Source organism: Ammospiza nelsoni, chromosome 2, assembly GCF_027579445.1.
Source record: "Ammospiza nelsoni isolate bAmmNel1 chromosome 2, bAmmNel1.pri, whole genome shotgun sequence".
Classification (NCBI taxonomy): domain Eukaryota; kingdom Metazoa; phylum Chordata; class Aves; order Passeriformes; family Passerellidae; genus Ammospiza; species Ammospiza nelsoni.
Genome location: NC_080634.1, coordinates 97,403,278 through 97,427,588, shown reverse-complemented (window position 1 = coordinate 97,427,588; position 24,311 = coordinate 97,403,278). Strand labels below are relative to the sequence as shown.

The window sequence follows — 24,311 nt, the reverse complement described above, 5'->3', positions numbered from 1 at the left end:
CCTGAGGGACAATGTATGGAGACAATAAATACCAGCAAGAATTTTGAGAAGGTAGAATGACAACTGTGGCTTCAGCCTTAGATGCCCACAAAGAAAGTAGAAGGGTGGGAGGAACATGTAACAAACTTGCTTAAACAGCCATTGTGATGTCAGAATAATTAAATAGAATTCTATCAAAATAGAAAAAGTAGTCCATTAAATTAGGCAGAATTGTGAGTAATTTTTACCCTTTAGTGTCTATTTCTAATTCAGGATAGGGTCTCAGGTGGCATGACAATTTGCAGTTGACAGCTTCCCTTTCCTGTTTACTCTGTAAAAATACAAACCTTAGTATTAGGCAAACTTTTCACAGAAAATGAAAAAGTTATGTTGATTTGGTTGACAAGAAGTTCAACATAACCTGTCAATGTGCACTTGCAGCCCAGAAAGCCGACCACATCCTGGGCTGCATCAAAAGAATTGTGGCCAGGAGGTCAAGGAAGGTGATTGTGCCCCTCTGCTCTGTTTAGGTGAGACCCACTTGGAATACTGGCACTGTGTACTGGGTTTTGGTACCACAGAAGGCAAGAAGGGTGGCTTCTCTGGGAAGTTACCATAAACTCACTCCATGTCCAACAGAACCAAGGCCAGCTGACTCCAAGGACCTTGGCTGCTGACCAAGTTGAGCCCATCAGAGACAGAGGAAGCAGCTCTAAGATAACGTCTTCAAGTATGAAAAAAGTTTATTGCACAGAAGAAATTGAGGCCAGACAAGGGCAGAGTAAGAGTATGTGAGAGGAACTCACTTTACATTATATAATATTGAAGAATCAAGTCAGAAAATTCCTCTCATGCCTAAATAACAGGTAGGCAAGGGAAAAACAACTAGTGGTATGTAATGTAGATCCCCAATCCAAAGCACACCTTTTTCATCTCAACTATTTTTAACTGAAAGCAGATGCTATAGAACAGAAGATGAATACAAGAAGCTGCTACTTCTGCACCATACTGAAAAGTGTTGTTGAGAAAGGTAATTCACACTTTGTATCAAGGCTTCTGGGAGTTTTTTGAGGGCTTTGACACAAATATCAATTTCACCTTAATGACTTCCTATTTCCAGAAACTCTTATATCTAGGGATATATTGCTGTTATTTTTCTCTTTCTACTTCATATATATAAAAGAGTAAAAAGTGACATGCAATATAAATGATTTGGTGCACGCAATCCTGAAAAAAAAATTAGTCCCAGAATAATGGAAAAAAAGAAAAGGAGCTATTAAGCATTTTAACTATTCTGGTGTTTTATGCTGCATTGACAGACGAAACAGTTCTTGTCACTGGTAAAGGGAATATGTAAAATGCAAAGGAGAAAAAATAACCCAAAGATATAATTTACTGTTTTGCTTTTGAGAGATGTTTCCTTTTTCTACCTGTTAGGTTCAAAAATGTCATGGAACTATTGGGATTCAAAAGTGAGAATTTTTGGATTGTCAGATCAGTCAAATGAGTATGATATTTTATTTTTTTTAGAGGGACTTGACAGTAATAAAATTGGTGCTTTGTACTGAGCACAGTTAGTTTTCAAACTCATAATCTGCACATTTGGCATCTAAGAAATCTTTATAGGCATCAGTTTAACTTCTACCTATTCTTCAATCAAAGAAAAGGACTCAATTTGGGGAATAATAAATAAAAATGTTTTGGTTTTTTTTCATTAATGAAGAAAAGAATGTGTGAATCTGTATGGCCTTGTGGGAGATTTCTGTCTGGCGGTCTGAAGAAGTGAAGCTGCAAAACAGAAAGCAGGCAGGGAGAACAAGTTGTGGAATCCAGGCCTGTCCAACAAATATGAAACAGAAAAAATGTTTTATAGAGACAATAGATGTGAATGTACTAGAAATACAGCAGCAAAATAATGTAACAGAGGAACTCTGTGATCCATGCTTCAGAGCAGCACTCGGTGTTTTAAGCTATAATTTTGTTAAACTGACATGAGAAACTGGACTTGACTTTGAGCATGAGTTGATGTGCAATACTTTGCTCTATTGTGATTAAAATAACAGTGTGTTTTTACATTTATGCTGCCACTTTCATTCCTTAGGAACTGTCAAGAAAATGCTTGTGCAGAACACTTTGATTAAACAATATGTGTAGACAGACTCTTCAAACAAAAATACATAAACAAAGCACTCTTGCCCTTTTGTGTATTCTTTCTATTTTTTTATCCATGGATAAAAAAAATCACATGGAGATGTTCTTTCTCTCCTTGGACAAAGGTTTTGATAATGCATCTCCAAAGGGACTATGTAAGTGTATAGAGGTTTTCTTAGAGCAGATGGAAGGTGAAAAAATCTTGGCAGACTTTTTAATGTTTACTCAGAGAACCTATCCACATCTTATTCTCAGTGTTGTAGATATTCAGTGCATGCTCTTTGCTTTATCTGATATACACTTGAAGTTTGCAGGAGAGTGGATATATAGATGTATTTAAATATTTTAATATACTTTTATATATTTATATTTAATATCAGTGACAGATTAATATTTGATGTAATTAATGAAATGATTATACATATGTTAAGAATTTTTTTTCTGTGATTTCCTTCTGTGTTCCATTTGCTGCAGCTTTCCATTATTTCAAAAATGTATTACAAAAAAAGAGGAAGCCACTCACCAAATAATAATAAAAACCCTAACTTGATTGAATGGATAAAAATTTTCTGAGGGGCTGTGCAGGAGCAGTTTTGGAGGTTTTTTTGGCATGGAAAGATTAAGCTTTCCATGAGCTGTTTTTAATTCACACAACACCTGAACAGACTAAAATATTCTAGTGTAATTTAAAAATGCTATTTTTATTAGATTAACATGAATTACTCTAAATTACATTATTAGATTACATGTACAAAGTCAGCCACGAGAGCAAAGGGAGACAGAAGACAAATAAGAGAGGGAGAAAAGAATGATCATTTCTTGTTTTTCCCCTAGAGGGAATGACCCTTGATGTGTTTGAGAAAACTGTCTAGGAAATATGACATCTTTAACTACATAGATAGTTTGATACCTGTTTGAACTGAAGTTTTATACTTTTCGTTCTTGTGCTTTTTACTGACACTAAATTTTAGATTCAAACAAAGATAACATTAGAAAGAAACTTGAAGTGGCCAATAACAATTTCAGGAAAACTCTACAGAATAAATGCCAAGTCCTTGACTGTATTTTGTTTCAATGCTTTAACAAGCCATATATTTTTCCTGTAATTTCTAGAAGAATAGAAAATCTCCATTTTATTGTGCAAAGGTTTTTTTTAAGGGGGGGCTATACTTTTGATTCCTTATCCCAGACAATCCACAAACAGGGACAGAATAACCACACAACAGAGACATTTCCCCCCCCATCCAGAGTCTTGTCGAATTAAACAGAGAATATCCTCTATAACCCTGTGGAACAAGGAACTGCTGAAGGTGGCTCTCACTATAGTCCTGTTAATGTGTCCTGAAATGTTGCAGGTCATCTGTCTATCATCTATTACAGGCTCTATATAATTTATGGTAAGAGAGGATGCAAATATAGCTAAGTGAATGCCATCGTTCTTTATGCTAGGTGTCTCGATGAAACCTTTCCAGGGATTACTGTTTGGAATTATAAAAACATTTTAATGCCTTCCCAAACAGAGTATTCTAAGCCCTAAATATTAAAATGAGATATTTTCTTATCCTTATGAATAATTTCTGGACTTTGAAAGCTGTTTAGACTTTAAGAAAGCAAGCAAGAAAGGAATTGCATGAGTCATTTCGTATCTAAAAGTATAATTGCAACAGGAACTCACTCTCATCTTTTATGACTGACAGAGTGGCAGTGTATTGTATAAACCAGACTAAATTTTATCTGCCCTACATTTTTTTTGCCATGTGGAAAGTTTCTGCTATTTAAGGATAAATCAGATAGAACCTTCATCTGTTTGGTAGAAATTGTGTTATTTTGCCAGAAATAACCTTAGAAGGTTAGAAGCTTAGAAGGTAGCAAAGATTGGTCATTCCTTACGGAGTTTGCATAGAGTAGGTGCACACACCTGATTCAAGTTTCAATTTCAGTATTAAAATAATTTCTCTCAATACAGTTGAGGTGTAATGCTCTCATCTCACATACATTTAAATCTTCCCCCAGAACAGTGCATATTTTACTAGTTTCTAAAAATATAGATATTTTTACACAATAAGGGAGGAATTTGGTACTAATGTGTGGACATCTAAGTTTAGATGTCGAAGTGAGATTTACAGCCAATACAGTATGTTGCAGTTAACAGAAGGCAGTAAGTAGAACAGAAGAAGCCTTCACATCATCCTGAAGGTGCATATGCCTGAAGAGATGGACAGCTGTCAAGACAAGATTAACTGATTATTTATCATCCCACTATTTACAATGGGACCTGATATCGAAACACTTCTGTTTATGTTCGTACAGCCTGAATCTTTGAATACATTTGAGGAAAAACAGTTATGGGATGGAGAAAATGAATTAGAAAGTCCGTTGCATATGTTCATGAAATATATGTGTATTGGATTTGTGTGACCAGGTTTTGGAAGTGAGAGGGTTTTAGGGATGACTTCTTCGAGAAGCTGCCAGAAGCTTCTCCCATATCTGGCATGAGCCAGTGGTAGCTGCCTCCAGGAAGGATGTGCCACTGGCCAAGGCCGAGCCAATCAGGAATGATAGCAATCCTGTGTGACATTTAAGAAGGAAAAAAGGTTACTGTGTAGATGTAATTGCAGGCAGAGAAGTGCAGAGTGAGAACATGTGAGAGGAACAACTGTGCAGAAACCAAGGAGGGGTTTGGCAGGGGGGGAGGAAGTTCTGGAGGTGCCGGAGCTGGGATTCCTCTGCAGACTGTGGTGAAGCCCATGGTGAAGCAGCTGTGCCCCTGCAGCCCCTGGAGGTCCACAGGGGTGCAGAGATCCCCCTGCAGCCCATGGAGGAGACTGGCGCCAGAGCTGAGGCTATGAGCCCATGGGAGCCCCATGCTGGAACAGGCTCCATGCAGGAACTTGCGGACTCAACGGAGAGAGGAGCCCACACTGGAGCAGGTTTCCTGGTAGGACTTCTCTCTAAGCTGTGGCAGGAACAACATAGGTAGAACTGACCATAACCCCCATTCCCTGTCTTCCTGGGTCTCTGGGGGGAAGAGATAGATCTTGGGAATCAGGAAATGTGTTTTTAAGTCTTTATTTCTCATTATCCTGCTCTGATTGCAATTGGCAATAAATTCAATTAATGTCCACAAGTTGCCCTCTTTTGCCCATGATGGTAATTGGTAAGTGATCTCTTGGTTTCACTGAAGGGGAAGCTAGAGCTGGAAATACCACTCTTTAGAGGATAGTGGTTTGCACATGATCTAGTGCAAACAAACTTCATTCTTCGCTTCCTTTTCCTTCCACAAGTAGGCTGGAATAATTGCACCTTATTTTTAACAGTTTATGATATTTGGTGTCTAAAACTGGTCTTCAATTGACATAAATTTCTGATGGACTAAGCCAGGTACTATTGAATAACATAAGATCTTTTCATCAGTTTCAAAGATTTTCAATAAGTCTTTATGCATTTGGAAGGAGAGGAATGTTTTGTCTTCAGTTTAGGAATCTCGTGTTTCAGAAATTCAGAATTTGTAGTAGGAAACTAAATAATTGTAGCTTTTTCCTCAGCCCTTTTTATATTACTTTCCAATCCACACTTTCAGAAAATAACAGGGTACAACAAAGATGTTTCTACACATTAGCAGTGGGATGAACATTCAATAATGGAAGAGCAAGACTGATATTTTACACTGTATGTTTGTATTTTTCATCTTGTTTTTATAATTAAAGTAAGCAGTCCAACATCAATATTTATAATGCATTATGTTCATTTATTAAACAGTGAATGATTAAACTAAATAGAACTTTAGCATTTCATTTGACTCTCTCTTGTTCAACAAGTCTGAAAGAAAATTTTTGAGTGGAAGTGCAGTTTATTCTGGTTTATAAAAGGTAGTATCATGATGCCACCCCAGTTTCTCTCTCCTTGGAAAGTCAGTATTGTGAGTTTCACTGAAATGCAGCCCTCCAGTTTTCCTACCCTTTACTCAGGTACCTGTGAAAGGTATTGTATTCAAGAAGTTGGTGCTCTTGGACAGGCTGTGTCTGCTCTAATGGGACATCCACTTAGAGAAACCTAAGAAACTTTCTTAAGAATGTGTATGCAATTAATACAACCTGCAATTTAAAGTACCTTAGACCATGCTCACTGAGATCCATCAAAGACCCTGCATTTGTCTACTCTGACCTCACTCCATCACCAGCACAGAATACTTTTACTAATATTTAAAACACCATGTCATAATAAAAGTGTTTGCTGGAATATGGCAGACAGAAACTAAATTTATTCTATTATCACACCCACCATTCTGTTCTGGAAGTGTTTAAAAGTAATTTTTTAACTATTCCATGAAGGAAAATAATGTATTAACAGGGAATCTTAAGTTGGTAAAGCTTTTACAGACAATAAATTTGTGACATCCTTTTTTATCTTATTTCCACAAATGCATATAAATGTGCCTATGAAATTCTAACTGCATACTTTAATTATTACCACCTTACCCTGACAAGGTGTCATCATTAGTTTACTGATTGCTGAAGCAAACCTGGTTACAAAAGCAGCACAAATAAAATTATTTTATCTAGAGATATCTTCTGTTTATAAGAAGTCTACAATCATCACTACTTTTGTCATTTAGCTGTGACACAAAAAGCTTGCTTCATAATAAGATCACTAAGTACCACCCTGCTTATATATGAGCAGGTAATATTTAATTGTTTGGGATATATACATGCATAGTTAAAACAAAACATGTTAGAGGCAGAATGAGTGACAATTTTGTAATTAAGACTTTATTTTCATACATATGGAGTTATATCCTAGATGTAAGTTAAAAAATGGGCAGAGGCTCATCCTGCTTGAGATGGCAGTTTTTAGTTATTTGTATGTGATACTCAACAAGAATCCTGAAGCTTTTTGTGCCATCTAAGTACACCTGGAAACTGCTCATCTGATTCATGATGGAAATGAACAGAAATTACTCTCTTGTTACTGAAGTGACTTACAAGCTGAATGTGTGGAACATAATATTTCTACTGGATAGTACCTGTAATTAGGAAACCCAGAAGTGCTTTCAGTCTCTTACAATTCCATGCAGGATAACACCAGGAAACAGCTATTGCAAGATGACAGCTATTCACTACAATTTCAGTTATCACGGAAGGAGAAGCTAAGCATGTAGACAGTGATAAAAAAGTGAGTAGTCAATCTTCAAATCCCAGAAAATTAGTCTGCATGCAGTCTTTGCCACTGGAACATTAATTCTTCTTTGGACTCTGTTCCATTCCTGTCAGCATGGCTTGGTGTGTTGTCATACTATAGAGGGCAGCACAAAAGAGTCCCCAGTTTTTTTTGGGCCACCTTTTTAGAGCCTTAGAAGGTGAGTAAGAAGGGAGCTGCTCAATTGCAGGGCATTACAATATTTACTGTATGACCAGGTAAAAATACTGTCTTTTCTGTTAAAATATTTTTTAAATTCAAGTTTGGTTAGATTATATCATTCAGTATTCTATTCTATTCTATTCTATTCTATTCTATTCTCCAGTGTATGTTCAAACATATAAAACAAGAAGAAATATCTGAGTTCTTACCTTATCAACTTGCTTTTCCCTTGTTTTTTTTTCTCTCCAGTGGAAGCAGAATTAAATATAGAAATGAACAAAATATATCGGTTAAAACTGTGATCTAGTATTTTATTACAGTATAATAAAATTAACTTGATTAATAATTTTGGAGGTGTTTGTATGGTTTAAAGTGAAAAAATAAACAAAAAATTTTAAAAAGCAGGAATTTAAGCAGTAGTATGCAAGGATCACTTGAAATAATATTTCTACTATGAAAAAAAAAACCTACCAGATGTTGGAAGTTAAATAACAACAGAATGATATTTTGACAAAAATGAATGTCTCTCTAATTCAGTATCTTGCACAGAACCACAGCCAACAATATATCCTGGGGCAAATTGTAAGTAAAACCACAAGGAGCATAAGGAGAAACCACCCACTCTGTCTAGTCATCTATGGCTCAAGAGGCTTTCTCTTCCATAGTCTTCATCTTTGTGCTTGATAGCTCTCAGTGGCCTGTTCTTCCATGAATTTTTCTGACAGCTTATGAAACCGATTGAAATAATTTATGTTCATGACATCCTGTAGCAATTTGTGCCATGATGAAATTACACATTGTGTCGTGGAGTGCTGCATAATGTAAGACCCTGCTTTGAGAGTGCAGCGTAGCCACAGAGCTGCCACAAAGGCAGATGTGAGATGGAGTGGGCTGATCCCTGCCATTAAAGCAGAATCTTAGTGCTGAGAATAGGTCGAAGAAGAAGGAGCTGTGCAGAAGCAGCCCCCCTTCTGTGAGAGCAAGAACCTCTGTCAGACATGCACTCTGAACTCAGTAGGGGAAGCCTGTAAGGGCAGAACTGATTCAGGCATTCCTTCCTCTGAGCACAAAAACTAAAAGTCACTAGAGAAATAGGGTAAGCTCACCTCCAAGAGGCTTTTATTTGTACTATGGATTATCCAAAGCTTAATTTTTAAAAAAAGTTTATTATTATTTCTCAAAACTCACATCTATGACCTGTAAAGATGTCTTTGGGTTTTTTTCTCCACATTATAATTATTTTTAATTTTTTACTCTGAAAGAAAAATCATATTAAAAAAAACCAACAACAAAACAACCAACTTTTGAGATGGTAACCACAATTAATTAGAGATAAAAATGAAAATAATATTGATTTATCTTGCAATATGTAGATCTTAATAGTATGAGATATGTTGATTGCCTTTGTGCCTTAGTTTTCACAGTGAAGATGGTTCTGGATGCTTGTTTATCATATTTCAAGATGCGTATCACTATGGAAATTAAAATAGGTGTTTGTTCAGTGCTTTTTTTGTCATTCTTGGTTAGCCATTCATAACTACTCAAGTCCCTGCTTAACTGGAAAGTCTCACAAGAATGTATTTTATGAAGAATAGTAATTAAAGACAAAATAATTGAGACTCAGATGAGCAGAACTGAGATAGCAATCATACGAAAATTGTAAACTCCGTGAAGATGCCTCTAGTGGTAGACAAACTTACACAGATCTCAAAATTTTTATTTATTTAGTTAAATTTAGAAATTATATCCAATGATGAGATAAAGATTTAGTGTTTGAAGAAAAAAAAATAATGGATTTTATGTTCTGCTTCTTTTAGACAACAAACTATTGGATGTGACATTTCAGAGTGATATGTGCAAAATACTGCTTTTCCAATGGCTGTGTTTTTCAACCCCCCCTGTAGCAGGATGCTGTGTCTGTAATGATGTAAAACAACTTGAGCAATGTCCTGTTTGCAAAGTTTTCAGTGGTAAATGTTTCATGTTGCTTTTGGTGTTGAATAATGTTGAAACCAGTCTGACTCATCAATCCAAAGTTAAACATCCTTATAGTAAGGTGAAGAAGAGGTGGACCTGATAAAATACCTGGATAAACCAACAAAAAATTACACTTCTGATAATTTATCTAAAGCTGTTCAGCTGACACAGCTGCCTGAGACATGTGATGGGCAATCAATTATTTTATACTACAAAAACTCAGTTCCAAATTTTAACAAGGTCTGCTAATATCCCTCCTTGTGTGGAGATTCTTCCTTTGTGGGGGGACACTCCTCAAGGTTACTCCTTTGAGGCTGAGTGAAAGACTTTTGCCCATGGTTGGCATGCATAATATTAATTACTATTTAATAATTGGTTTTGCTAGCTTTAATACAATTGCTTTAGTATAATTGTGTCTTCATTTGAAAAGAGAGGTGTCTGCTAAGGAAAATAGGAGCCTCCCTTGAAAATGAGAATGTAAAGCCCCTCCCTCTGAATTATTATCAGTTTTAAATTAAGGGGTTCTCAGGCAAAGATATGGGAGAAGGAATAACAGTTCTTTATTTGGTAAAAAATAAAATAAAAATGCAGCAATACAAAACGATACTGTTTGGTCAGGTTGTTGGTAGCGGTCCAGTTGGATTTCTGACTGCAGTCCTCCTGCAGTGCCAGGTGTGGTTCTGTTGAAGCAGTGATCCTGTGGAAGGGTGTAGTCTTCTTCTGAAGGCCCAGTGGTGCTGTAGATGGGCCTGGCCTTCCTCTGGGAATCCAGTGGAAAAGGCTTCTCTGGGGTTCCAAAACTCAGATTATATCCAGGTAGGAATACTTGGCTCCTCCCCCCCAGGTGGAGCTTCTCTCAATGGGATGACGTAATTTTATCAGTGATGCAGTAAAACTCAATGGCCCATTAATAGAAGAGATCTCCCTGAAGGAAGGATTGGTTGTGGAAGAGATAAAAATAACTACTCCACTTGGTTTTAACAGGTGGCCCAATGAAGAGAAGATAACTGCCCCACCTCTAACAGATGATAACAGAATACACATCCCTGGCCACATCTGGCATTTTCAACCCAAGACAAATTGTCTCAATTTTACTTTGCAGAGAAATATATTATCATAGTTGTTATAGCTCCTATACTGTGTAGTAAATAATTCTGATATTTTTGTCTAATTATTATATTATAATAAATCATGTGCATATGTGTGTGTGTGTATATATATATATATCCATATATATATATATTTGGCTTACCTTCCTAATCCTTCAGGAAAAATTTGTACAAAGGTCCAACTACATCGATATAACCTTTAGACATAAACTGTTACCTAAGTCTGAGGCCACAACTGGATCCAGCAGCCACAAACCAGGCTCCCCCCTGAGAAGTGGTTAGGTAAACTTGGGGGTTATTTATGCACCTTGTGACTTAATAGGAGAGCATTTTTAATGACCTTTGTCTGAAGCTCCCACTCTGTCCACAGCACTCCCTTGCCACAGATTTTTATATTACAAGATACATCTGCATAATATTTTATCAGCAGTCCTGAGCTGGGCTCTAAGTCAAAATTTTTTTTATCCAAAAGATATAAAATATATATTCATATTAAATGTACTGTGCCTAAGTTTGTAACACATTTGAGCTTCTGAAACTTCTAATTTGGAAACAGTGATATTACAGTCAACAGATTTTGGATTAAGGCAGATCTGAATTTTGAAAAATTTAAAAATGGTCAGAAAGTATAAAATATAGTGCAGACATGGACTCTGTTGTGGTTTGATTACTTACATTGCCTCAATTTTCTTTCCAGCATAACCCAGGAAACGGAAAATTATTGTTATAATGGACTTATCTATACATGGGAATTCTCAATGTAAAGTCATCAAAACATGTTCTGAAAAAAACACTTTGATGAAGAAAAAACCCCAAACCCTAAGTATGCAAGAGTCTTGTAGCTAGAGAGAGAGAATAAACAAAGGAGCTTAGGTATGACTTAGATACTCAGACAAGATTGTAGGTGTTGATAATATACATGACTGAAACCTTTAATCATCAGGTTTTCTTTTGGTTCTCAAGGACAAAAATCACTGAAGTATGAGGGAGGTTTTTTTCACTTGTCTTTAATTTTATTACTTCAATTCTACTTCAGCTGAATGCCCAGGGCAGAAGTTCCATTTTGCATGTTGTACTAAGTGGTTAGATAGCTGTTGTCTGTTGTTGGGAGTTAAGCTCTGCATTTGTGTTTCCTAATGCTCTTTGCTTGTAATTCATGTAATACAACATTTCATTAAATGTAAATGTCATGTAAAACACTTCATTCAACTGGAACAAGAATTTCATGTCTTTGAGCAACAAGGTGGTATGCAAGAACAGAAGGATTGTAAAAGGCTGCTCAGATCATCGGAAAAATAAAATTATATCATATGCATTATAAGGCACGAAGTCAAAGTCAGTAATTGCTCATGAAGCAGAAAGGAAATAATCTAAATTCATCCATTACAAATGAGGATATTTGTAGGAGATCTGTTGACTTAGTGAAACCATTGTTCATTAATATTTAAATTGTTTGTGATAAATTTTTTAGTTTGAATGAATAGATACTTCTCTGATTTTGTTGAGTAAGAACAACTCTGCATATTTCTATCTTTCGTGACATACTACACATATATGAAACTGTCTTCACTGATACTTCATATGATGAATCAATTGGATAGATTGTATTTTTTTTAGGAGGGAGTCATAGAGCAACTAAATTAAAGTATAAAAAAGGCCTCTACATTTTACAATTAACTAAACTAATTGTATTGCAAGAGTACAAAAAGCAACTCACAAAAGACATTGCAAACATCTAATCAGCAAAGAAATCGGAAGAGCTGATACTAAAGAAAGTTATTCCTCACAATTTAGATGTTTTTGATTTCATGAGACAGTAAATGCATAACATCCTTAAATAAACAGGATGATTTTTAGATACTATCCCGTTCTTCCCTAAGCCTAGATTTTTCCATTTATTTGCTGCTCCAATACGAGGCAGCTGAACTGAAGATGAATTTGGCCAACATCCCTAAGGGTGAGTTTGTGGAAATGAAGCTCTCAGCAGCAGCCGCTGTCAGCAATGTCTGGGCAATGAGGGCAGCAGAGCTGCTCTGCCCATCTAGCACAGGAGGTTGGGGTCTGCTGTACCTGGCAGAAAGCTGGGAAAGGGCAAAGAAGGGATGTTTTCCCAAGGGAAATGCCAGTGGACATGTTCCAGGCACTTCTTGATCTTGTTAGAGTAAGTACTAGTGATTTTATTACAGATATTACACTTTTGAAAATAGTGGTGACAAAAAGTGAAACCTGACTTGGAAAGATCAGATCACAGTGTGTCAATAACCATAAAGCAGACTATGAGCCTTGGTCACTGCAAGAAACAGAGAAATTACTTTTAAAAGAACTATTCCAAAATAATATTTAGCTTCTATAAAATTATCATTATTATTATTACCTTAATAAAATACAATTTAATAGCTCTGTGTTAAGTTCAATAGCAGGTTACAGTCAAATGATTTATCTGAATTGCTACAAAATTTTTGATGTGGGGAAAAAGTTGACTAAATATTAATTATAACTAAAACAATATTCATTTTTTTGCCAAGATGAGGACCAATATATGAATACCTTACATTCCTAACTCCATTTTAAATTGAAAATAAGGAAGCATAAAATGGTTATCAAGGTTTTCCGAAAGAGACTTGCTGTATAAAATATTTTATGCTGTATAAAGATATTTTATTTCTAATACACAAACATAATGCTTTAAGAATAAACATCAGGTTTAATGTATTTTTACCTGGATTTCACTGGTTTTCAGAATTACATGGGGTTTTTTCCTTCATGGCTCCATCTCAGCAGTCACTTTTCTTCCTCAGAAGATTTTTTTTTTTATATTTTCTTAATTCTGTCTGTTTTCTTACTTATTTTCTGCTTCTTACAGGTTTGAGACTCTTATGGAAATACTAAGATATCCTGAAGCAACAGGCTTAAATACAAATTATCTTTGTATTAGTACAATTTAGCAGTAGTCAGTATAGAGTTTGAATAAGGACCACAAATTGGGACTTAATGTTGCAGTTCTTTAGATTTGGGAATAACTGCTACTTCTGATAACACAGTTTTCTCTGGTCTGTGTTAGAGTTATTTTTCTCTATGGAGAATGATACAATCCTTAAGGAGTCATAAATTTTTCATTTAGTAGAACAGAAGGGAAGAGGGGAAGCTGGGAAAGCTCAACTTCCTTCTCTGTTCAGTTCATCACTGGGGCTTTGCTGCTGCCCAGAATTTTTGAGATTGTGTGAGAGTAAGGGCAATGACTCCTTTTCCTACCAAGAGACTACTGCTCATCAATAGAAAGTTTATTTGTAACACAATTTTTGCCAGTAAATATTGGTCCATAATAACTAAAATCAATGCAAATGGAATAATTTCATTTGATAAGCTAATAAAGTATTCAAAACTTATTTATAATTATTTTTCAAGTACTTTTTTATAAGAGCAGATATTTATTTATTTAATGATTTGGGGAGTAAAAAAATACATTACCAGCTGTTTTATATTATGTTTATATAAACATACTAACAATTTCTAACTATAATGTACAGAATGTGTCTGAGAAAAAAAATCTTTTCAAGTGAAATGAAATTGAATTCTCACCGGCTGGTAGCTCTGATTTTGGTCACTTTGTTTAATGTTCTTTTTAACCAAGATTTATATCTTGTTAGCAGTTCTTTTTGTTCTGAAATATGGGAGCACAGTAAAATAACCAAAGCCCTGCCTGTAGCACCAGCAACAGCCAGTTGATAACCAAGTTTTGCCCGTTCACCTGTGGATAAACAGCAAGATTTAGCTCTAAAGACAAGGAGGATTACAGGAGCAGAATTTGCCTTTCTGCAAGCAACAAATCATCCTGGATGGTCTCCCTAGACTTACCACAAGTGAAGGGGAGCAGAAAGGAAGCATCAACCACTGTCACCCACTGCTTCTTTTCAAGGCTAGTGGTCAGTCCATGCCACCTGCCTTGGAGGCCCACCTCAATTGGACTTGTTCACCTTTCTTAACAATTACGCCATTGCTGATGCTGTGATTGGTGAAGTTTTATCTTGTCATCACAAGCTTCCAGTTTCCCACATCTTTGGAGTCTTTCTTCTTTACAGAGTGTCTGTGAAAAGTGTCACTCTCCTGTTCAGCATCCTGGTGCCATGCAATCTGCTCTCTCCTCCTTCCGTACCTCCTGTTGTCATCCCAGAGCAGGAGGGGCACCAGGCACCCCTGCAGTCCCAAGCCTATGTGCAAGCATCCACCCTCCAGAGCTCTTCCAAGTCAAGCACTCCAGTTTGCAATGGGAACTTTCTACAGATGGCTAAGAATGGAGATATGGCCACAGTCCATCACCACTTCAGTCACAGAGTCCCAAACTGTGTGGAGCACAATTTCTAGACCCTCTTCAATCCTCTGCCCTGCTGATGTTTGTGTTACCTCTCTCCTGCATATCAACTAAACTGTTTCTTCTCAAAGCAGATGAAGAACAGCCTGATGTTCCTCTCTCAGTTGTCTCTTACAGAATACTGCTGTTCCTTTTTAATCAAGGGATCCTAAGGGATTTCCAGAAGTAATTATAAATAGGATCCTGTTTAAAGAAAAACATAGACCAAGCCAAAAAAAAAAAAAATCAAAAGAAGAAAAATAGTATTAACAAAACAAGAGAAAATTAGGAAAAAAGATTCCACAACCTATATTTTGTCCTCATTCTTCAGGTAGTCTATGAAATATTTCAAGTAGGTTGTGTATGTCTACCACAGCACAAAAAATTTTGGATTTTGACTTCTGGTGGAAATAGAAAGAGAAATCCATGTGAATTGAAAGAGAAACAGATTTCTGCTGTCCTTTTCTAGGAACACTGGCAGTTTTAGGAGATCATGAAACTTTGGCTTCTCATTTCTTGTTTATTTCACTCTTTGGAATGCACTGCAACACGTAGTCTCAAAACAACAAGCAAAAAGTTCCTGATGATTGTGGGAAAAATAAATTCCTATTGAAAGAAAAAAGAATAGTCAAAATTCACTGCTAAATTTTTTGTCATTTCCATGTTGTTAAAGGGTCAGAAGTCCAAAAACCAATATGAGATCAAGGATCTGGCCATATACATCATTGTAGAAAAAAATCATCAGAGGAAGCAGGTTAATAGCCCATTGAAACACTCTCATTAGTACAGTAGTTCCTGTAGACTCCTGACATTTGATCTTCCCTTCATCCAGTCTTGGGTGATCAAACATTTAAAATTCCATTCATAGTTCATTATGCATTAAAAAAAGCCCACCAATTTTGATTTGGGAAACTACAAATCTCCCAAATTAGAAAAGAGCTATGGTAATTTCAAATAATTCCAGATTGCCTGAGCCCACTTTCAAACTCAAGTACTTATAAAAAAATTTAAGTATCCTAATAATTTTACACACCTCCAAATGATGTGTAACTTGAGTTCTAATCTTTCTGAAGTACGTTTTCAATGCTGAAGAGTACATCTTAATTTTTCTAAGCACAGAACTCAGAGGCAGAGGAGAAAGAAATTTGAAATCTGGATTGATTGTAGGCCAATCAGAAATAAAAGATGCAAGATAGTGCAGTCTGGATGTATCAGGTAGGATAGAAGTCTCAATAGCATGGCTCCATCTGAATGGGTGAGAGTTTTAAAACACCATGCATCACAAGACAAAAAAAGTAAGGGTTTATAATATCATCAGGATTCCAAAACAGTGTTCTAGTTTCTATATATACTATTTTTAATACCCAGTAAACTAGAAGAAATCAGTTCTTAAATACTGAAGGGGTTAATTAGTCAAATTTGTGATGCTGTAGCTTAAACCTCCTTTATTTAGGGGTCTCTGGCTATAACCTAGGCTCTTTTTCTATTCTCTTCTTAATGATGCTGTGACTTGCTTGAAAAAAACCCATATTTTTCTAATAGTTCTAATCATATTTTGCAAATTCTCAGAGATTATTTAATTAATACTGACCCTTTCCTCCTGTTAATGACCTAGTTGCCAGAATGTGAGGGGAAAAGAAGGAGGATAGGCAGGAAGATTTCTGTTTGAAGAACTTGTATAGCTCAATAACAGAGGGTTTGTGGAGTCTCCATTATGCTGCCTAATAAATTATTACAAAGAAAGGTATTTGGAGCTGAATTACTTGTTATTATCATTGAAGAGAATCAAATTGGAAAAAAAATAAGATTTTTCTAAACAAGGTGAAATTTTTTAATTTGTAATTAATTAATTGTAATTAATCAGTTTTCTTCTATTTCTCCAAGTTGCTATCATTAAGAAAGTTAGTACTTAATAGTTAATCTGTTAACAGTCAGAGCTCATCTGAATTCATGCCTATGTGCCAGAGAAACAAAAATGTATGTATGTAGCAAAGTTTTCATCACACTGGTAGACACTAAGTAGCGCTTTGTACCAAATAATATTAGAATGAGAGAAACTTATTCCTGGTACAGAGATTTTTTGATGATACAATGCTTATGTCTTGCGAAGGCTGACCTAGAACAGAGGCTAGACAGGGTTAAAGAATAAAGTAGGTATTTATTAAAAGGCCTCAATGGATACACCTTGGGCAGCACAAGAGCCCACACAAGGCCTCACCCAAGATGAACACAAAATGGTCACAAAATGGACAACCGGTCATGGGATCTCATACTTTTATAAGTTCTGGTCCATTTGCATATTGGAGTTAATTGTCCAAATATAGCTTTAGGTTATGGAGCCCCATCCTTCTTGTTTTTCTCTCTTCAGTCCATATTGTTTATACTCTTGGGACTGAAATTTGAGTGGTTGTCCTTGGTCCCAGCCTAGGAAAGGAATTGTTCTGTCTAGCTACTCTGTAAAGAGATCTCACTGTCCCTAAATATGAAGCTCAGAACTATACACAGAAGTACAGGATCTGAAAATATAAAAGCTAAAACCTAAGGCATCAGAATTCATATAGTTAATTACACACTATTTTTACTGCTTTTAAAGGTATAATTATCTTTGAGTAGGATGAAATATCCAAATTTGAGAGTAAAAGAACTGTTTGTTTGTTGTTTGTGGGGTTTTTTTGTGTGTGTTTTTTTTTTTTCCCAGCTGAAACCTTAGTGATGTTAAGATAAAATATTATTCCCATACATCTCTACAGGATTTGATTGATCTGGACCAAAAATGGGCCAGGGCAATTCTAAAATTTTTATCACTATTATAAGATTTCTAGATCTATACAAAAGTCAAATATAGAGTCTAACACAAAGTATAGACTATATATCTGCTTTTACTGTAGATGCCATCAAATGAAGGCTGGTATAACTGTATGATCAGCACGCTGTTTATCTGCAGAAAGGAATCCAAGAGTATTTGCCTTTCACCCTTCAGATAAAAACTTATCATCACCTAGAAATTTTTTCAGGCACAGAAAATTCTATACAGGTTCACATCATTGTAAGGAAAAAAGCTAACACAAACTCAGTACTATGAATGCAAACACAAGCAGCTGAATTAAGGAAACAATCAGATGTGCTTTACTCTGATGCAGTTTTCTACGTATAATTTAAAAGCAGCCATTCTAATAAAACTGCAAATTTTATCAATATCCTTAATATTACCTCCTCTTTCAGAGCACTTTTAAAAGAAACTAAGTAGTTAGTAATTAAGTGGCATTTAACTTCCTGTGAAACTTTTATCCTCTTCTCAGCAGCTTTCTTTCCTTAAATATTTATGTTTTTCAGTTTGATTCAGAAATAGTAGTAGTTCTCACATTCTAATTGTTCCTTCATACATGAATAGATTTTTGTGTCTCCTATGCTAATGTACTTTAAAAGAATCCATTACTGTCACCTGATGACATTTTTTATGCACATCAGCTTTAAGATTTTTTTCCTAATGTAGGATATAAAGCAACCAGAGCATTTAATTGGTTTGGGAAAAATACTGGCTCATTGAAAAGTGCAGCCTGTCACACTGATTATTCATATGAAAAAAGTAAATAATCATGTTTTTTACTTTTTGCTGGCTCCAGAAGTGTTCAACCAAATGTGTTTCTAGAAGTAACCTTTTCGCTTGAACTGTAATAGCTGAAAAAATAAATCAGGAGAAAAAATTCAAAACTGTCTGCATAAGAAGATCTAGTTATGTCCTGGTTTTTACATATTTCCTCTAGGTCTGGCAGTAGTCATCACAGAATAAAAATAAGGCAAACTTAAGATGAACTTCACTCTTTGGGACCTTTTCTGTTCCATGGAGCAGAGAAGAGTACTGATATGACAATGCTGAATAGCTGTGTCCTCTCCTCTTACCCTTGGTCTTACAAGTTATGAAAGGAAAAGAAAATGATGGAGGGAGTTCTGGGTTCTATTTATCTGTATGTGAATGTCTATATTTAAAAAAAGACTATTATGTAAGTGTATATAAAAAGGAATATGAAATTATAGGTTTGTAGGGAAAGGGAAAAGTCTGGAAGAAAAAGAGGAATAGAGCCCAAGAGACAAAGAGAATGTGCTCAAATGAAAATAAATGAGAGGAAAAATTTAGGGAAAAAGCCAAAGTAACAGAGGGAGGAAAACAGCATTGTTTGTCTATGCTTGCTTCATTATAGAACATACAATTGTGACCAAAGCAGTCATGTAATCAAAGAATGGTTTGGCAGCATTCTTTATTCAAGTGTGACATATCTGTGTTGTAGCTATTTTTGCTATATATTCCATAATTATTTACCATATTAGCCAGACTTTTTCTTTGTCCTTAAATATGACAAATCAGCAGTGTGTTTCCAATCCCAGGAAAAAAATAATTACAGCTGAGGATGTACCTCATAGGCTACTAAATCAAGAGTACTGTAGCACCATCACTGTGATCAGCTTATATTTGGTAATAGGTTTAACAGGCAGCATTCAATTATTATCTACATTTAATTCTGGACATTATCTTGGATATCCCCAGTCCTACATCCTCTTTTAATATGATATTTTACTGACTTGATTAAAAACCAAAAAAGTAACATATTTAAGGTCCCAGGAAATAGATAAGATCCTTAAAAAATTGTTCATACCTATTGGGCTATAACCCATTGAAACTGAATTGAGATTGAATTAAAAGTTGCTATATCAGGGTAACGGTCACCCTCCAAATAGAATATGACATGGAAAAGCAAAATCTGATTAATAACTTTAAAAGTATTATATCAATGAAAAGAATATAATGTGGTATTTCAACTCTATTGATCTAAATTTAGGTGCCCACAAATAGAGCCATATAGCACACCAAATGTAGATATGCATTTCAGGGTGTCCTGAACAGCTCTTCAGAAACCATCTACTCTTTTCTAGTGCATCTAGTATAATGATAACTTGATGCACTAGATAATCTATACACACCTAGATATAGATATTGAATGACAAGCTTATTTATCTTTTTGTCAAGTTCTATCCTCCTTCTCATATTTGCTGGTTTTACATGTTTTGGAAAGGTTTTTTTTTTTTGAGATTTTTATGTTTGTATCTCTAAGTTCTCAAGGGCAATATTAGTACCATCTATGTTTGACTAAATATGTAATTTCTACTTTTAACATAACATGTCTATAGAACTTGTCAACTTCTCCTAATTTACTGATACTGATAGCATATGGAGACTTTTTCTAGAAGAGACTAAAAGCAAAGTAAAAAAGAGTAAATATTGACTTATTTCGGTAAAAAAACCAGTATCTATAAATGCAAACTGTAACAGATTATGTATGGACATTGTTTTTATAAACTGGTTACTGGAATAATTCATAAAAACTAATACTTTTTCTAAGTCAATGAAGTATTAATCTTACCTTTTAGCTGGTATTGCAGTACAGATATTGGCTTTGTTGATTTCGTGTCATGCAAGAAATGGAGTGGGGGAAAACCCAGCTAAAACTCAGCCAGCAAAAAAGAGCTACAAATTGTAAAACCTGATTAGAAGAGAATGATGAAAAGAGAATGATTACATTGGCAGCACTACAAAGTTACGAGCCTGGTGCATTACACACTTATAGTGAGACTTATGTAAGTCTAAGTGAGGCCAGGATTTCTTCACAAAGATGAGTAATGCAGATCAAAGTGACTGTTAAATAAAATTTTTGATGGCATCAAAGCTGTGTCTTTTACTTGAACCTCTCCTTTGTCTTCACTTATTGTGTTTTGGTTAGTAATCCCAGAGGGCACCAACTACATCCTTTAGGTACACTGAAAGGTTTAGTACTGGAACAATTCAGCTACAAATGGAAATTCAGTGTGCACACTAGATTGTACTTAGCCTCAAGCAAAAAAAAAAAAAATACTCTTCTATGAATATTGACATCAAGTTTTCCCTGTTAACTGCTTTACTTTATACAAATATTTCTATTCATCCAGTCTGAGAGACATTACCAAAGATGTTACTTGCTTTCAATAACACAAATATTCTTCCATTCACACTTTCTCCTCTCTGTACTTTTACTAATAGTAAATAAGTGCATAATATATTTACACTTAAAATGTAAATATATTTCCATGTAATACATGTATAGTTATTAGCAAATACTAATATTATGTATGTATGAAAGAACTAAGGCAATACTGCAGTGAATGTGGAGAAGTTACCCTAAGATCTGTTCAAGCCTATCCAAAGACAGGCTCACATGAGATGGGAATGCATGTATGCCTCTGTTTGCAGCCCAAAGTGATTTGCTACAAATGTGATCTATCTGAAACAGGAAAAGTAGAAGCTAATTTGCATGATAATCATCATGACCACTGCTGGGTCAAATTGCTAAGGTCTATACAGAACCATGAGGCATAAGTCTATAAAAAGTTTAAAGCATTTAAGGACATGTCTTATGTTCTAAAGACCCAATATACCTCTTAAACATTGATAGGCTTGGGGCATCAACAATCTCTTTAGGAAGCCTGTTTCAGGATTTGACGACTCTCTTGGTAACAAAATGATTTCTAATGTTCAATCTAAATCTTCTCTTGTACATATTTTTGTATTCCTGTCAGAGGAATTCCTGTTATTTCTCTCAGGGAAGAGAAATCAGAACCTCTCTCTCCCCCTCTGCAGGAAGTTGAAGAGAAAAGTGAATTCCCCTACAGTCTCCTTTTCTCCAAACTAGACAAACGAAATGTTCTTCTCTGCCCTCAAAGGCTATTCCTTCCAGTCCTTTCACCAGCTTTGTTGTTTTTCTCTGGATACATTCAAGAACTTTCACATCCTTGTTAAATTGTGTGGCCCAGAACTGCCCACAGTACCCAAGGTGAGGCTGCACCAATGCTGAATACAGCAGCATAATCACCCCTGAGCAGCTGTGGTTTGCCCTGTTGGCTACCCAGGGCATCCTGCTGACCCTGCTGCTGACCAGCAGCCCCAGAGCCCTTTCTGTAGGGCTTCTCCCCAGCTATTCCTGTCCCTATTTGTACTCATGCCTGATGTTACTCTATTCTAGCTGCAGAATCTATCATTTCCGACAACAGGTGATTCCGCAGGGCTCCAAACTATTTCAATCCCAATTTAAGGCTTCTTGTCCCTCAACAGAGTCATCAGCACATCCCAATGAGGTATCATCAGCAGGCTTAAATGCCATCCATGCTATTCATAAATGTTTTCAACTGAACTAGCCCTAAAATTGAGGTAAATTACATCACTATGTCCAGGTAACTTCCTCTTTTATATAAGCATGTCCATACTGAGTTATGTTAAATACCACCCAACACAACTTTCTATGCTAACCAAAAATTGTATAGGAATGCAAGAGTATAAAAAAATCTTGTTTCAAAGATTCTATATTATGTTTCTTTCCTTTTCTGTGAAATCATTACATACCTTAACAGACATTATGTACCTGATAGTATACCTGAGATTATTGCTACCCATGTAGATATATTTCAGCCTCTATTTCTACATACTGATTGTTATCTTTCGATGGTACCTAAGAACATATATTCTTTCTGCAAGTATTATAAATTTATTAACAACTATGTTTCTAAGTTTAAAATATAAATCATGAGCAGGAGCAGGTCAAGCATGAGGACAGTGATATTAAATATTCATATTATGCATTTTTTTATTCTTTTAAAAGAGCTAACAGATTTTGTTTTATAGAATACATTCACCTAAAAAAATCTAATTTAGAAGTATATTTTTAATACAATTTCTCAGAATCTAAGCAAAGAATAAAGATACACTAACTGACATAAGGAATTGCAATTTTCTTTCTTCCTTTTTAATAGAAACAGCTGTTTCCTCTTCTACAATCATATGAAACCTCCTATATTTCCTATAATTACTGAAAATATAATCACTGACAATCAAAGATAACAGTAGCCAGATTGTACAGTATTTCCAAATATTTTTTCTGAAGTCTTAAGCCTGGCCTACAAAACAATGTATATCACATAACATCAACTTCACAACCATTTTGATATCCAAGGGTTCTTGAAATTAACCTTATGACATGCACAGGTCTAACTCCCTGTTTTGTGGATACCTATTTGTTCTTACCTGTTTAGTGTTCAGCCTTTTTTCTTTTTACTTGTCTGTTTACTAAAAATTCTCCTGTGTGAACCACAGTAAATAAGTTCAAATCAGCTATAAATTGCATGTTTAGCATTGCTACATTGTCCTGACCTTGAAAGAGGTTCAGATTGTCTTTTGTGCAAATTGCTTTTCTTTGCAACACAGTTTTTACGTTTCTAGATTGTAGAGTCTGCCTTAAAAAGCTTTGTTACCTTACTGCAAAAGATCCCTACCATTGTCTCCTATTGCAAAAGTTTCAAACCTTCTTGGTGTTCATTTTCTCATGGACAGCTCCTCAGAGCACTGACTCTTTCTTCACCACCAAGTAGCCAACCAACCCCAGTTGCCTTCTCAACCAGCCACCCCACTCTTTTATAGCACTCTTCTTCTCATTGGTTACAGCTGTGGCCTGTAAAGTCAGGCCTGCTCCTAATCTTTGATAATTGGCCCAGCTGCAACTCCTTAGGGGTAAGATTACTTTCTACACTATCTTTATTTTCTTATATTCTATCCCCCTACAAAAAAAGCAATTGTGTTTCTTAGTATTTTAAAGACAGTTTGGAACCACTAGCTAGAGCAATTAACATCCTTCACTTGACCTAATATCCATGAAAAATAGAGGTCTAACTATTTTAACCACAGTATAGAAAGAATAAGTGGGATTGGAAAACTTACAAGGCTTTTATCCTATTATTTCTCTAAATAGTTCTCTTCTAATTGAAGCCATAAGAGGCTCCCGCAGCAATGAACTGGTGAGATGGCAGGGGACACCCTCCCTCTAATTTGAACGAATTGGTTCAATGCCATTAATAACTTCTAGAAGCACTGAGTAATTGCGTTGTAGCTTTTTCCATGAAATTAATTCCTTGTTGAAGCAAAAAGCATGTCATCTGTGAGAAAAAAAAAAAAAAAAGAAAAGACAACAAAAATATTTTTTTCATTCTGTTTTCACTTCAGGGAAATATTTATGTACATAAAAGTGAGCCTTTTTGTTTCATGCAATGGTTCTTACTTCAAAGAAGGAGAGTGACCTAAATAAATATATTTGCTTTACATGTAATAAATCTGAGAATTTATATAAAATAAAAGATACTCAAATATTTACTCAATTACTTAGCTAATATTTCTATCTAAAGACATGAGACAAAATTAGTTAGGTAATTTATATATAATAGACTGCAGCTTTATATATAATAGACTGGTTTTCAGGTGGAGGCTGAAATGACTAAATTTAATCCAGAACTTCCTAAAAATAATATTTTTTTTTTAA

General features: G+C 35.4%; 1 long non-coding RNA gene across 1 annotated transcript; it reads right to left on the bottom strand.

Annotated features, from left to right (window-relative positions):
- Positions 1–13,895: 13,895 nt before the first annotated feature.
- On the bottom strand, positions 13,896–23,375 carry LOC132069996 (uncharacterized). The gene is made up of 4 exons (XR_009417859.1): positions 23,275–23,375; positions 20,340–20,459; positions 14,430–15,528; positions 13,896–14,322 (listed from the first exon to the last, which is right to left on the bottom strand). It is a non-coding gene; the product is annotated as an uncharacterized LOC132069996 (long non-coding RNA).
- Positions 23,376–24,311: the final 936 nt, after the last annotated feature.